An 11,517-nucleotide genomic window follows, 5' to 3' on the forward strand; every position below is an offset into this window, starting at 1 on the left:
CAAAAGAAAAAAAATTATAAAAAATATTCATAAGTCATTTTGTATAACACTCCACATTACCCATGACTTCTTAGAAGAGCAAAATGTTCTAAAACCTTTTGGGGCAAAGCTGTGTCAAGATCAAAACAAATTATACAAGTTAATTGAAAAATATTCATTCATTTTTAAGATTCAAGCCAACAAATTGGATTTCACAACTTTCTTCATTATTTTTTCTTTCCGGGTGATTTTTTCCAATATTTCTCGTATAATTTAATTATTAGAATGCTAGGCTAGTTTTTCTATTGTATTAAATAAATGATGAACTCTATTACATATTTGTTTTGATTTAAGACTATGAACTTAGTTATTTCTTGATTTTCTTGATTGATTTTGCATGCCCATTACATTATTTAATTGATTGTCCACCAATTGAATAATTAGTTGCTTGTTGTAGCGTTGGAGGTTCACAATAAGTTTAGAATGCAACAAAATGAACATATGTAGATAGAATTAGGAATAATCTTTATCACATATGCAATCACATAGATAATATATAATTTAATGCATTTTGGTCATATGAATTCTAACTAGGAATAGTATCTGTTCGTGATTGGGATACATTTAATTCATCTTGGAAAAGAGAATTAAATACACTAGTGTTATCGATTGTCACGAAAGCATGAAGTTGACTAGATTACAAATCAAGAGTTAAAATAAATGGCAATAGGGGGATTCACAAATCCAATACAAACATTCATAATTTGATAAATATTTTATTTTATTTTATTTTTTTAGTTAAGGATTAGTATAGAACACATAAAAAAACAACTCTTTTGATTCTATATTACTTCGAATTTAATAAAAGCTATTGAACTAGAATTATACCTTATTTCTTGTGGGACGAAAACTCACAACTCACTTTATTATTACTTGTCAATGATTCCGTATGTTTGCAGGTTTCACGAGAACAGCTGCTAACTTTTACTAGGAGATATGATAATTCGATGTGAATAATGCTTTCATCATTGTAATCTGGAAGATGATATATGGAAGTCCAATCGTGATTCACGAGAAGCCTAAAAAACAACAAAATGTGCAAGCTGAAAAAGGCATTCATCTAGAGCCTCGCTTGGAAGATTCACAAAGGTATTGCTAATGTTGGAACAAAAAAAGCCAAAGAGATCACACACTATTTATTAAACACTCGACATCACACATGGATGCATATAGCATACAAAGTTAGTGTAATTAGTTAGTTCATCAGTTATGTAAAGAAGTGTACTCACAAGCAATCTATCGAGTGATGTGCTACTTAAAGAGTAACAGGAAAATTAATTTTATATAGAAGAAACTTAAGACTATTACTTGAGGTATTCACAGATGCAGTCTATGAAGGCTTAGTGGTAGATATAAAATCCACATTCGACCCTTGTACTTTCTTTAGAGGTAATCTTGTGTCTTGGAGGAGTAAGAAACAATATGTGGTTAGCCAGGTCAAGTGCCGAAGCAAAATTTAAAGCAAAGGCAAGGAGTATTTATGAGCTACTATGGTTGAAGATCATCTTAGAGGACTTGAAGATTAAGTGGGATAGAACTATGAGACTTTACAGTGATAACACACTATTAATATTGTACACAACCCAGTTTCACCATGGCAAAACTAAACCATTTGAGATAGACAAATGTGTCCACTATAGATCAATTAGCTTATGTATTTACAAAAGAGTTGAACAGTATAGTGTTTCAGACACTTGTTTCCAAGCTAGGAGAAAAAATGCCTATTTGGTGCTTGAGGGGGAGTGTTCAAAATAAAGTATATGTTATTAAGTTTTCTATTTAGTTGTATAGTGTTACGTGTTGTCATACTTGGCCAGTCTACTTGGACCTATGGCCCACTTAATCTAAACCACGTGGCGCTCTAGCTGAGGTGGTTTGTATGGCCAAGACCCTTCATGCCGAGGCCTATATGTCGAGGCCTGTGAAGATAGCCGAAACTCTAAAGCGGAAGTACTAAGTGAGTGGCAGAAGCCCCAAATCCGAAGCCGAAGCCTCCGAACCATGAAGGAACGTCTTTCATGATCACTTCTCCTAAGAGATCTTTTGCATAAAGATCTTGTTAGAATGATTGATGGAACGTTTGTCATAAGTGTACATGTCAAGTCTTGTCATTAGTATGGGGGTTCTGCATAAGCAATAAATGCGCAGCAAGCTAGCAAGTCAAGGATGATGCCTAGGATTGGATGTTTGGATTAAAGAGATGAGGCTACGTGCCACCTCATCTGAAAGCTGCTATTTCACATGTACCACTATAAATACTTCCCTTGTGTAACATTGAAGGACTAATGCAAGAATCAATACAAGAAACTACACTTTACTCTCTCTTTCATATTGCTTTACAACACAATACGAGTTCATACATATTTACATGCACATTCATGAGCACCGATTGGTAATTATTGTACAATTGGATCACGAACATTCCGTCGGATTCCGAAAGTTCTCGTTCCGCGTCGTTGAGCTACTCCCACGCCCCTGATCCGTTCGTCCTAAACCGTCCACGTGTCTTAGCGTGTAGAACCTTCGCTCACGTGTGCGCGAGTGGGTCCGGCATCTGTTGGCAACATTTTTTGGGGTCAACATATAGTAATGTAAATTCTAGGATATTAATTCTTATCGGGAGTAATTAGAGAATTTTATTTATTTCCTTTAGCTAGTTGACCTAAGTTTGTTTAAATCTTGGTTTATTTTCTGACCGAGTAAGACACAAAATTATCCTCATTTTACCACAGAGACAATTCTTGAATTCTAGTATAATGACTAATTCGAACGTTTGACTGTCCAAATCAAGCCTGAGTGAGTCTTACTCTCACTTAAAGTTAACGGTAAACGTTGTATTACCAACAGTGTAAGACATTCTATTTGAGCCTGAGCAAACTCAACATTATTATGCTCGAATGAGGTGAAGATTCCCTTGAGCATGAATTTGTCCTCAGACAAAATTATGTTAAAATTCAGTAATTACTCACATTGCCTTGACTCGAACATTAAATAGAAGTAAGGTTTGAGCGAGAATAAGACTTACTTGGACTTCACTCGACTTGAGACTATTAAGCTTCGACGACCCTTGGGATGAATTATTTTATTCTAAAACAAGGCTAGCATTTGAACTTGACTCGAGATTTCTCAAACAAGGTTAAGACTTAGGTTTAACTCAACCTTTAGAAGAATTCAGGCTCACATGAGTTCGAGACACGCTTGGGCTCGATTCTGCCTTTAAAGGAATTATGCTCGAAGGAGGTCGTGACTTTTAAGGCTTCAATCAGCCCTTGGGATGAATTATTTAACGTAAAAACAAATTTGAGAATTTAGCGGCAAACCCAGAAAATTTGGGTTGGAGGTCACAATCAAATTTTCAAATGGTAGGTAAACCGTAATTGGTAAAACAGTCCATAGTCGGCAGATTAGGGGAGAGAGAGAGATATATATATATAAATGCATAAAGTTGAGTTTGAAGCTGCCGATTGCATAATATATTTATAATGTAGATTTTAAACTCTGACATTAAAAAAAAAATTAAAGTGGCAGAAACTTGGGGGGGGGGGGGGTTCAAATGACCCTATAGGACCCCCAGGTCTGCCCCTGGTTGAGATTACTTTCACTACAACCATTAGTATAAATTAAATTCAGTCAAGGTTGAAACTCACTTGAGCTCCAATAGTGGCTTAAACTAATTATTCTCGAAGAAAGGTGAAGCTGGAGCCTTCTCATTTCTCAACCCTTCGGATTAATTATTCTTGATTAGTGAAAGACTTTTTCACGTAAGACTTGGTCGTAAAATAACTTATGTCGATCAAGATTGAGACTCTCATGGCAGTTTCAACCTTTACAATAAATTATAACAATCGGTGTTACAAGGCATATGGGCTCGAGCTCGACTAAACTCATAGGATCATGTATGCTCGCATGAGTTTGATACTTGGACTCGACTCTTCCCTTAGGAGGATTTCTGCTCAAATAAAGATCTGACACACTTCGGCTCGACTCAATCTTTGGATGGAATTGTGCTCAGATGAGGAAATTTGATCCTTTGAAGGGAATTATGCTTGAAAGAGATTGATACTTGCAGAGTTTGACTCGGCTTTGAGATATTTTATTTTTGAAGTAGGCTAAAACCTACTTAATCTCAACTCATTGCTTTGTAATTGTTAGATATTATTTGACGTGAAACATTTTGAACAACTTTGACGTGGAATGAATTTATACAGACCGCTTAATTGGTATTTAGGAATACTAGTTGCATCTAATTAAAATATATGAAATCCAATCATTTATTAGACACAAATATCGGGTAATACAAAAAAATAAATAAATAAATAAATAAAAATGGAATTGAATTGAATCGAAAACGAATTCCAAGGAATTGAATTGCCTAGAAATTGTTTTCCTGAGAATTGTAAATTTTTGTGTTTGATTAGTATAATTTTTCACGTGAAAAATATTAAACTAAAAGTGTTTTTTGCTGTTCGTTTGACTTTGTTTTACATGAAAATTGTCAATTAAAGGGATAAATTTTATTGGTATTGGGGATGAAATTTGTTTGCCAAAAATAAAAAAATAAAAAAAACTCAAAAAAATATCTATCTTTTGGTGTTCTTTTGGTTTTGTTTTACATGAAAATTGTCGATTAAAGAGAAATATTTTTTTACAATAATTCTTAAAATTTGTTTCCATTGCAAAAAAAAAAAATTTCGAAAAAAAATTGCTACAGTGATCTGGAATTCAAATTCTCAATTCCATGAAAACATGGAAAATTGCTAGTTCCCAAGAAAAATAAAAAAAGAAATTCCTTGGAAAAAAAGAAGAAGCTATCAAACAGCCAAAAAGATGGGCCATTTTCCCTGGAAAACTTGGTAAATCAAACAGGGCCTAAGACAAAAAATAAAGGTAAATGAATTTGATTAGAGAAACCTGGCAATGGATATCCAAGATTTCACTGTAGCAAAAGAGGATTGACATAACTATGAATTTTCAAAACAATTGCTTAATTGAAAAGGAAACACAACTTATCTTGATTTATCCCGAACATAAATATATTTACCTCAAACCGAAAGCAAAACTCACTAATATCATTAAAGAGACATAAATTCACTAGAAACAAATCTAGTGAAATCCAAGATTGATAATCATCTAAAGAAAAAGACTTGAATATACACACCAAAATGAATGCAATCACAAAAGAGTGTTACACTGCGGAACATAAATGTTGAAATAACCTTACATAAAATGAATGCGTGTTCGAATGAGGTCAAGACACACATGGGCTCGACTAGGCTCTTAAAAGGAACAGTGCTCAAAAGAGGTTGAGACTCTCTTAGGCTCCAATCGACGAGAGGATAAATTATTTATTTTTTAAGCAAGATTGATAGTTGGGGACCCTTCGAATTACTTAAACTCGAACGAGATAAGATTTATGTTTATAAACTTGTCTGGGTTGTTGAATGTGATAAATTGTAATTAATTTCATGACTTATGGCTTAATTAGATATTATTTTGTCTGGTAGGTAAAAACTCGAAGTAATTGGATGGAATTGGAAAAAAGAAACGAAAATGGGCAAAAAAGGAAGAAATCCAAACTTTGGGGGACCAAATTGCAAGTTTCCAATAGATTTCTTAAAGGGATAAAATCCTACATCGAATAAAGATTTCTTAATAAAGTTAACCTTTTAAGATGGATCCCTAATTTTTAATATGGTATCAGAGCTCATTAAATTTCAACGAACAATTCAATCCGATTAAGATTCAAAAAAATGAGTGTGCAAATTTCAAGATTGGCTTCCTCAAATGAACCGCCATCTTGTAAGGGAATATTAAACGAAAAAAATCTCACATTAAATAAAGATGATGACATAGACCAACTTATAAGGTTTGAACTACTCTTAATAAGGGATTTCTTTTAAGATGAAATTCCAAATCTTATTAAGACTTAATCTCAATGATTGGAAAATTTTAAAATTCAATTGGACGCCATTGGAAGCTAAATGATCAAATTTGCATAAAAAAAGAATTCAAGACTCACATATATCAAATTTGGGACTAAAATGGTGCAGGGACACTGTGTCAGCAGAAATTAAACAAAGAGAAATAGGTGCACACGGCGCAGCGGCACGTGGGCTTTGGGTTAGTCAAGGGACCTATTGCGCAATTTTCCATTTTCAAGAAGAATTTTAATTCATCCAGTTCTTCATGAATTTGACTTGATTTTGGGACTTCTATAAATTAAAACTTGACTTCATTGGAGAACTCTCTCTAATCCCTTAATACATAATATCATCAAATTTATTAAGAATAAGTAGGGATGGCAACGGTTCGGTTTGAGGTCGGTTTGTCCAAAATCATCACCGAACCATCAATTTTTTGGTCATACCATAACCGCACCATAAGCACGAAAGTCGGTCCGGTTCGTATCTCGGTTCGGGTCGTTAATAACCACGAAAATAAATTATTTTTAATTGGTCCATCCGTCGAATTAAAATGAAAACAAAAACATGATACTAACTTAATGTAGCAAACAACATCCCAAATGAAAATGCAAAAAAATATCCCAATTCTCAAACACAAAATCCAAATTTAACAAACAATATTCAATAACTCAAAAAGCTCCAACCTCAATTTATATTCAATCTTCATTTTTTTCGACAACTCTTACTGGCATCCGTCAAAACTCAAAGTTGATTCCTATATAGTATATAAGAAATGTAAGTAGAGCAAGAAATCAATAATCCAAAATGTTCTTAGCTAAATATATAAACAAAAAAATGTACCTCTTCGTCAACATCCTCGTCATCAAACTTTGCACAAGCTCCGGAATACGATGAAGGAGCAGAATTTTCTACACACAAAAGAGGAAAAAATTAGCAATAAAAGAAAGTACATAAATAACAAACATAAAACAATAAATCATACCATGAATATCAGACCAAAGCCAATCTCGAGCACACATTAAAGCTTCTAAAGTCTTCGGGTGAAGCCTATTTCTATGTGGGCTCACAAATCTACCACTTGTACTAAATGCTGACTCGGATGCAACAGTAGATACTGGAATGGTTAATAAATCTTTTGCAACCTTCTGTAAAGTCGGATATTTTATTGAATTTGCTTTCCACCATGTCAATAGATCAAAACCGTCCACCCTAGGCAATACTGACTCATCTAGAAAAACATCGAACTCTGTTTTTACATGATCAGCAGTAATAGAAAGACTAACAAATGTATCAAAACCAGCCATGCGAGAATGTTTTTCACTAGTAGTAGACGAATCTGATTGTGAAGATGATGGAAACAAAGATGTATTTTATTTCGAACGATTTGGTCTCTTGTACTCTTTGAGCAACTTATGACCAAATGCTCTAACCTTTTCTACCTCTTCTTGAGCTTCATCTCCAAAAATCAAAGGAAAATAGTATTCAACTAGTTTCATATTGTATCTAGGATCCAATATAGTTGCAACAGTTAGAATTTCATGCATGCCACTCCAATATTTATCAAACTTTTCCTTCATGCTTGACACCATCCATTTGACTTCATCGCAAGATGATGTGCTCCAATCACGGATTGCCAACTTTATGTCACAAATATTGGGAAAGTACAAATTGACAGTAGGATATTTTGTTCTTGAAAATAATTCAATCGCTTCATAAAATATCTCCAACTTATCACAAATCTCTGTAGCTAATTCCCAATCACTCTCACTCGGTACACTTCTGTAATGAGGCTCTCTTTGCCTTAGTCGAGGAAAAAGTTCTTTGTAAAGCAAAGCAGTATGAATCATTAGATACGTGGAGTTCCATCGAGTCTTGCAATCTAATACTAACTTTTTTCCACAAGGGATTTTCATTTGTTGTGCAACTGCCTCAAATGTTTCAACTCTTTTTGTTGTTGCTGACCAATATGAAACACTATCGCGAATTCTCTCAACACTCGGGCTAATGACATCCAAACCATCCTTTACTATCAAGTTCAATATGTGTGCACAACACCGCAAGTGGAAAAATTCACCATTCAACAATAAAGAACCAAGAGAAAGCTTATCTAACATAATGTTAATCATAGCGTCATTCGTGGTGCAATTATCAATAGTTAATGTAGACAATTTCTGATCAATATTCCAATCAAATAGACAATCCATTAACACAGTAGACAGTGACTCAGCAGTGTGGGGACAAGGGACATAAATAAATCTGTATGGATATGAAAAAAAGTTCGTCAGATAAGTTAAAATTTCAGAAAATACGATAGTAGCTTAAAGTCTATTTTATAAAACTATTGTACCTCAAAATTCGGCTCTGAAGCATCCAAGAATCATCTATGTAATGTGCAGTGATAGCCATAAATCCCTTCTTTTTATTGGATGTCCACATATCAGTGGTGACTGCTATTCTACTATTGGTCCTCTCTAACAAGCCCATTACTTTTGTTCTCTCATAATCATAAATTTTCAAGATATCAGCCTTGATGGTATTACGAGAAACAACTTTAAATAATGGTTGAATTGTATTACAAAATCTTCTAAACCCAGTATGCTCAACCATTGAAAGAGGATATTCGTGTAGGATGATCATATTTGCAAGTTCCGTCTTACCTTTCTCTTGATCAAAATTAAATGCTCCCATTGCAATCCTACCACCAGGTTCTTTAAATTGATTCAAAAACATCTGTTTGACATCCTTTTGACCTCGAAGAGGACATCTATTTAAATGAGCATGTAAATGACTTGTCCCATTTTTCGACTCACCCCCTAGCTGTTTGTTGCATTGTCTGCAAATTGTTTTGGACACATTATTAATTCTATGTAGCTTAAAATGCTGCCACACTGAAGAGGTCAATTTTCTTTTTCTATTTTCCTCAGTCATCTCCTCATCATCACCTAAATCTATATGAATAGGATTTGCATTTACCTCACTTGGACTTTGTGAAGTAACTGGTGTACTTGTTGATGTATCTTCAACTTGAATTGAAGCAGAAGCACTTCCAATTGAAGCGGGGGGAGTAGGAACGGAAAATTCTGACCCTTGGCAAGACATCTAATTTCAAAAAAAAAAAAAATAAAAAAAAATCAACAAACTCAAAAACTTAAGGCATTCATTAATTTCATTAGGTGAAAAATTTACAAAAGTGGAATGCTAAACGATAGAGAAATAACTTACTCCAATTTACAATAAAACTTATCATTCAAGGAAATTTACAATAAAACTTACTCCAACTCAAACAGAAATAACTAAAGTGGAATGCTAAACGATAGAGAAATAAAAAAAAATGTAGTTTATTTGTTGCACCCCACTTTAGGGATATGATGGAGTATAAATTATCATTAGTTGATTACTAAGGAATTGTCAATTACCTCCTAATACATGGTCTCCTGACCTTTATAACCAATATGAATAATCTTAAAAACTTGTGTCCAAACAACGTCAAGGACGAGAAAGTAAGGCTTATTTCCAAAGTTGTGGCCAAAGACCATTTAGATAACCAAGAATCTGTAGTGATAGTAACTGTAAAACTAGCGAGCAGATTAGCAGAACTAAAAAAAAACAAATTGATGTCAATGCATTCAAACTCACTGGATAATGTACACTAGGAAGTTGAGGTTATCTGAAATGCTTGTGATTATAGCAGTAATTTATATTAACTACTTAGAAAACAAAGGCTGACTTCTTTCAATCATTTCATCAAACACTTTCTTTGCAAAACCCATTTTCCCCAATATTCCATAATACTAATGCAGTGAATTAAATCCATACTTCAACATGGACGTGCACTTCAGTTCCTTCAAATATAGAAAAACTCAGGCCACAATGACAACATTTTGTAAGAGTATTTCACTATTTCTCTCGTGTGAAGCAACTTGCAATCAGCCAATCACATACAAGATGATTCAGTTACAACTCACTTGGCACCACATTCAGTCAGAACACAAATGAATGTGGAACAGAGAACAAGAAACGAAGCTTTTTAAATTTTGGTCTTGCAAAACAGCGAAAGCAGAAGAAGATGATTCAGTATTTCAGTTACCTCAAATAGTGGTAGGACTGTAGGAGCAGTGAAGCTTGTGGCTGTGTGCGTTTTTGTAGTAGGGTAAACCAGTGATGTTGTGAAGATAACTGTCTGGAGGCGATGAGGCGTCAGGCGTGGAGCTGTGGTTGCCGGCTGCGTGAGTTCGTGGTCTGTGTTTGTGAGTGTGATTTCACTGATTTGTGAAGTAAAGAGTAGGGTTTACGTCTCATGACTCTCATATACCCGATTTTATTATTCTATATTTCTATAATTTTTATTACTTTAATAGTATAATACTATGGGTTATGGTAACTGGGCTGTGGGCAATTGTGCTGGACGACTGGTTATAGTAAATGTATTGGGCAGAATTTTATTTTGGGCCGGATAAAAATAGTGGAAAGTCCAATAACCAATTGCTCAATTATTATTATTATTATTATTATTATTATTATTATTATTATTATTATTATTATTATTATTATTATTATTTTTTACGGGTAATCGGTTCGGTTTCGGGGCAAGGGCATAAATACCATACCCGCCCCATTGCACCATCGGTTCGATTAACCACGGTTTTCGATTTTGACAGTTCGAATTGCCATCCCTAAGAATAAGAAGTCTATTGCCATATTTTGAGAGAGAGTCCTAGCAAGAATAAAATGTCAATTATATCATGATTTCAAAAAATTCAACGTTGAAATTAAAGAACAAGATTTTTTACATTCTTTTATGGTCTGGGTAATATTTTTTCATTATTTTTCTTGTATTGGATGATGAGCTCTATTGTTTAATTCAAGACTAGTAGTTTAGAGTATTTATTGAGTTTCTTGATGAATTTTGCATACCTATTGCATCATTTAATACTTGATTACCAATAAGATAATCGGTTGCTTATTGAAGGAGACTCATACAATAAATTTAGGATACGACAAAATTAATATATGTACAATGGATGTTAGGAATAACATATAAATAATCTAAATTTAAGCAGTCATGTAAACTGCAGGTACCCCATATACCTCCAGCAAATTAGAGTCCACTTTAATAATAATAATAATAATAATAATAATAATAATAATAATATCTTTATCCTAGCTCTTCAGTTTAGAGATGATACTTTGAACCGTTAAAATCGAAAACCGCGGTTAACCGAACCGAATGGGGCTAAAAAAATCGAATCGATGGTGCAATGGGGCGTATATGGTATTTGATTTTAATGAACCGATTCGTGGTGGTGCGAGTATGGTATTTCTGCTGTCGAACCGAAATCGAATCGATTACCTGCTTAAAAAAAATCATTCTTTTATTAGGGATGACGAGGTTTAGTGAGAAGGAAGTTGACAAAGAGGTATATTTTTTTATTTAAATTTTAGTTAAAACCATTTTGAATTAGGTAGTATCATTGTATCCTCTATTTATATTTTTTATTTACTATATAAGAATCAATTTTGAGTGCTGACCTATGTTAGTAAGAGTTGTGGGGAA

This window comes from Olea europaea, unplaced genomic scaffold (genome assembly GCF_002742605.1).
Source record: "Olea europaea var. sylvestris unplaced genomic scaffold, O_europaea_v1 scaffold309, whole genome shotgun sequence".
Classification (NCBI taxonomy): Eukaryota; Viridiplantae; Streptophyta; class Magnoliopsida; order Lamiales; family Oleaceae; genus Olea; species Olea europaea.